Source organism: Capra hircus (assembly GCF_001704415.2).
Source record: "Capra hircus breed San Clemente chromosome X unlocalized genomic scaffold, ASM170441v1, whole genome shotgun sequence".
Lineage (NCBI taxonomy): Eukaryota > Metazoa > Chordata > Mammalia > Artiodactyla > Bovidae > Capra > Capra hircus.
In genome coordinates, this window is record NW_017189516.1 from 9,205,101 (window position 1) to 9,210,458 (window position 5,358).

The window sequence follows — 5,358 nt, forward strand, 5'->3', positions numbered from 1 at the left end:
CTCATGGTTAGAAGAAGCTAATATTGTTAAATGACGGCATACGACCCGACTAGAGGCAATCTAACAAATCATGAAACCCAGTTACAAAAAAACATGACATTTTGCACAGAACTAAAATAATTCTAAAAATTGGCATGGAAGCAACAAAGTCCGCAAAATAGCTAAAAGCAATCATGATAAAGACAAAGTTCTTATCAGCTCTCCCTGATTCAAAATGTACTACCAAGAGCTTATAGTCAAAACAGTATGGCACTGGCACAAAAAATTAGTCACCATAGATCACGGAAAGAGAATAAACAGCTCAGGAACATACTCAAACTTACTATGAGGCAGTAAAACTTATATCAAAGGAGCAAGATATTAATGGAGGAAAAGACAACGTCTTCAATAAACGGTGTTGGGAAAAATTGGAAGAAGCTACATGCAAAAGATCAATACCTGGATATGCTTCATAACCCTTTACAAAACAAACATGAAAATAAAAACTTAAGCATAAGAGTTTGTGAAACCATAAAACTTCTAAAAGAAAATAAAACAAAATCATATGCTTTGGCTTGGCTTGGTCTAATTTTTTTGGTATGTCTCTAAGCTAGAGGGAAACAAGCCAATAATAAACAATGGAACGTGTATCCAAACTAAAAAGAGTTTGGCACAGTGAAGAACATATAACAAAATGAAAATGACACTTAACACAATGGGAGAAGATACTTTCCAAATAATGATATATTCTTATAAGGGGTTAGTACCATAAATACATAAGAGAACCACATAAAACTCAACATTAAAAAAGGCAAATTAAAAATTGGACAGAGGATATGATATGGACATCTTTTCTAAGGAAACATAGCAATGTTCCAAAGGCAGCATGAAAAATGATGGATAAAGCATCGCAGGGAAATGCAAATCAAAAGCACAAAGGCAATAGCGCTAAACAGCCTTTCAGAAAATGCTATCATCAAAAAGACTTACAAACAAACAAACTGTTGGTGGGATGGTATAGAGAAAAGGGAATTCTTATGGTATTGGTTGATGAGTATGTAAAATTGGAGCGCTATGGGAAATAATATGGAGTCTCCTGAGAAACTAAAAATATAAATTAATATATCATCCAACCAATTCCACTCCTAGATTTTTACCAAAATGAAACACCTAATTAGAAAAGCCTATGTTACCCCTATGTTCCATTGCATAGGCCAAATTATGAACAGCAATATAAGGTGCCAGTCAGACCCCAGAGTGAATGGATAAACAAGAAGAAGAAGATGTGTGTATATAATATTATTCATTAATAAAAGATGAAAATCTTGGCCATTTGGCAACACAACCTTGGATGAATCAGCAAAAGTTATGCTGAGTGGAATAAGTCACAGAGAAATAGACATATACTGTATGATTTCACTTACATGTGGAATTTAAAAAAGCAAACAAATGAGCAAACACAACAAAACAGAGCCAAAGTTATAGAAACAGAGTACAAATAGATTCAGACAAACAGAACAAAAAGGTTCAGAACAAATAGGCCAGAGGGGAGAAATGTTGGGGCGAGGAAGCACATAGGTGAGGAAGACAAAGAAGTACAAATTTTCAATTGTGACACAGATGAGTTATGGATGTGAAATGTATAGTGCAGGGAAAACAGTGAATAATTATGTAATATCTTTATATGATGACATATTGTAACTACAAAAATCTTGGTGATCAGTTTGAAATGTTTACAAATATTGAACCACTGTGTTGTGTAACAGGAAATATCAGAGTGTCCCAGGTCAATTATACTTCAAAAACAAACAAACAAACTTCGAACAAGAAAATTTACAATTTGTATGGAAACACAAAAAAACCCAAATGGCCAAAAAATCCTGGGGAAAATAGATGAAGCTGGAGGAATTGGGTTCCTTGACATCAGGCAATACTACAAAGCTACAGTAATCAAAACAGTATGGTAAAGCTGGTGGAAGAGTAAGACAGAAAAATCACTTTCCTCCCCACAAATACATCAAAAATAAATCTGGATGTGGAACAACTCCTACAGAATACCTTCTCAACACCAGAAAAAGACCCCAAATTTCCTAAAAGGCAAGCCAATCTCCACAGAATGAGGTAGGGCAAAAGAGAGACAAAGAATTTTGGGATGGGGATCTATGCCCCTGGGAGGAAGCCAAAAAGGGGGGAAAGTTTCTGCACACTCTCAGAAATGCCTTCATGGGAGGGGTCAAGAGGAAGGCTTCAGAACCTCAGAAGGGAATGAAGCAACAGGTGCTTGAAAGGCAAAATGAAGAGAGTTCACCACAGAGATCATTGCCAAACAGCAATTCCCAGCCTAGAAGCAGATTGCATGTCCACCACAACAAGTGGGAGCTGGGTGCCAAGGCTCAAGGTAGGGGGTCAGGGCCCAGGGAGAAGACCAGGCTTGACTGCTGTGAAGATACTTTGAAGGAGCTAGTACAACACAGCTGAGAGATTCCAGAGAAAAACCTGGGCTTCCCAGAAAGGCAAGAGGTCAATGCCACAGGGACCCTCTAAATCTATGTGCTTATAGACCACAGAAACCTGACTTCAAGAATGCCGTAAGTGGGATGAGCAGTGTCTATAAACTGTGCAATGCCAAAGGTAGAAAAACCCAGCCTACATCACAGCCAGCAAGAATGCCAAAGGCAGTACTAGATGCAACTGCAGTTTACAATCCCAGAAGGTGTGGCAAATGCAGGCAGACTCAGCTCAGTTCAGTGGCTCAGTCATGTCTGACACTTTGTGACACCATGGACTGCAGCACGCCAGGCTTCCCTGTCCATCACCAACTCCCGGAGCTTGCTCAAACTCATGTCTATTGAGTTAGTGATACCATCCAACTATCTTATCTTCTGTCATCCCCTTCTCCTCCTGCCTTCAATTGTTCCCAGCATCACAGTCCTTTCCAATGAGTCAGTTCTTCCCATCACGTGGCCAAAGTATTGGAGCTTCAGCTTCAGTATCAGCCATTCCAATGAATATTCAGGACTGATTTCCTTTGGGATTGACTGGTTTGATCTCCTTCCAGTCCAAGGGACTCTCAAGAGTCTTTTCCAGCACCACAGTTCAAAAGCACCAATTATTCGGCACTCAGCTTTTTTATAGCCCAACTCTCACATTCATACATGACTACTGGAAAAACCATAGCTTTGACTAGACAGACTTTTGTCAGCAAAGTAATGTCTTTGCTTTTCAATATGCTGTCTAGATTGGTCATAGATGTTTTTCCAAGGAGCAAGCTTTTTTTTTTTTTAAATTTCATGGCTGCAGTCACCATCTGCAGTGACTTTTGAGGCCAAGAAAATAAAGTCTTTCATTGTTTCCATTGTTTCCCCATCTATTTTCCATGAAGTGATGAGACCAGATGCCATGATCTTTATTTTTTCAATGTTGAGTTTTAAGCCAGCCTTTTGACTCTCCTCTTGCATTTTCATCAAGAGGATCTTTAGTTCTTCTTCACTTTCTGTCATAAGGGTGGTGTCATTTGTATATCTGAGGTTCTTGATATTTCTCCTGGCAATCTTGATTCCAGCATGTGCTTCATCTCACCTGACATTTTGCATGATGTATTCTGCACAGAAGTTAAATAAGCAAGGTGACAATATACAGCCTTGACATACTCCTTTCCAAATTTGGAACCAGTCTGTTGTTCCATGCCCTTTTCTAACTGTTGCTTTTTGACCTGCATACAGATTTCTCAGGAGGCAGGTAAGGTAGTCTGGTACTTCCATCTCTTTAAGAATTTTCCACAGTTTGCTGTGATCCACAGAGTCAAAGGTTTTGGTGTAGTCCATAAAGCAAAAGTATGTTTTCTGGAACTCTCTTGCTTTTTCAATGATCTAATGGATGTTGGCAATTTGGTCTCTGTTCCTCTGTCTTTTATAAATCCAGCTTGAACACGTGGAATTTCATGGTTCACATATTGCTGAAGTCTGCTTGGAGAATTTTGAACATTGCTTTGTTAGCATGTGACATGAGTACAATTTTGTGGAAGTCTGAGCATTCTTTGGCATTGCCTTTTTTGGGATTGGAATGAAAACTGACCTTTTCCAGTCCTGTGGCCAATGCTGAGTTTTCCATATTTACTGGCATACTGAGGGCATTACTCTTACAGCATCATCTTTTAAGATTTGAAATAGATCAACTGGAGTTCCATCACCTCCTCTAGCTTTGTTTGCAGTGATGCTTCCTAAGGCCTTCTTGACTTCGCACTCCAGGATGTCTGGCTCTAGGTGAGTGATGACACCACTGTGGCTATCTAAGTCATGAAGATCTTTTTTGTATAGTTCTTCTGTGTATTCTTGCCACCTCTTCCTAATATCTTCAGCTTCTGTTAGGTCCATATCATTTCTGTCCTTTATTGTGCCCATTTTTGTATGAAATACTCCCTTGGTACCTCTAATTTTCTTGAATAGATATCATCTTTCCAATTACATTGTTTTCCTCTATTTCTTTGCACTGTTCACTGAAGAAAGCTTTCTTATCTCTCCTTGCTATTCATTGAAACTCTGTTTTCAAATGGGTATATCTTTCCTTTCCTCCTTTACCTTTTGCTTCTCTTCTTTTCTCAGCGCTTTGTAGGGCCTCCTCAGACAACCATTTTGCCTTTTTGCATTTCTTTTTCTTGGGGATCATCTTGATCCCCACCTCCTCTACAGTGTCACCAACCTCAATCCCTAGTTCTCAGGCACTCTGTCTACCAGATATAGTCCCTTGAATTTATTTGTCACTTTCAGTGACAAAAGGGATTTGATTTATGTCATACCTGAATGGTCTAGTGGTTTTCCCTACTTTCTTCAATTTAAGTCTGAATTTTGCAATAAGGAGTTCATGCTCTGAGCCAGAGTCAGCTTCTGGTCTTGTTTATGCTGACTGTAGAGAGCTTCTCCGTCTTTGACTCCAAAGAATATAATCAATCTAATTTTGGTATTGACCATCTGGTTATATCCATATGTAGAGTCTTCTCTTGTGTTGTTGAAAGAGGGTGTTTGCTATGACCAGTGCATTCTCTTGGCAAAACTCTGTTAAACTTTGCCCTCCTCAATTTTGTACTCCAAGGCCAAATTTGCCTATTACTCCAGGTATCTCTTGGCTCCCTACTTTTGCATGCCAGTCCCCTATGATGAAAATGACATCTTTTGGGGGTGATAATTCTAGAAGGTCTTGTAGATCATCATATAACCATTCAACTTCAGCTTGTTCAACATTATTGGTTAGGGCATAGACTTGGATTACCATAATGTTGAATAGTTTGCCCTGGAAACGAACAGAGGTCTTTCTGTCATTTTTGAAATTGCACACAAGTCCTGCATTTTGGACTCTTTTGTTGGCTATGAGGGCTACTCCAAT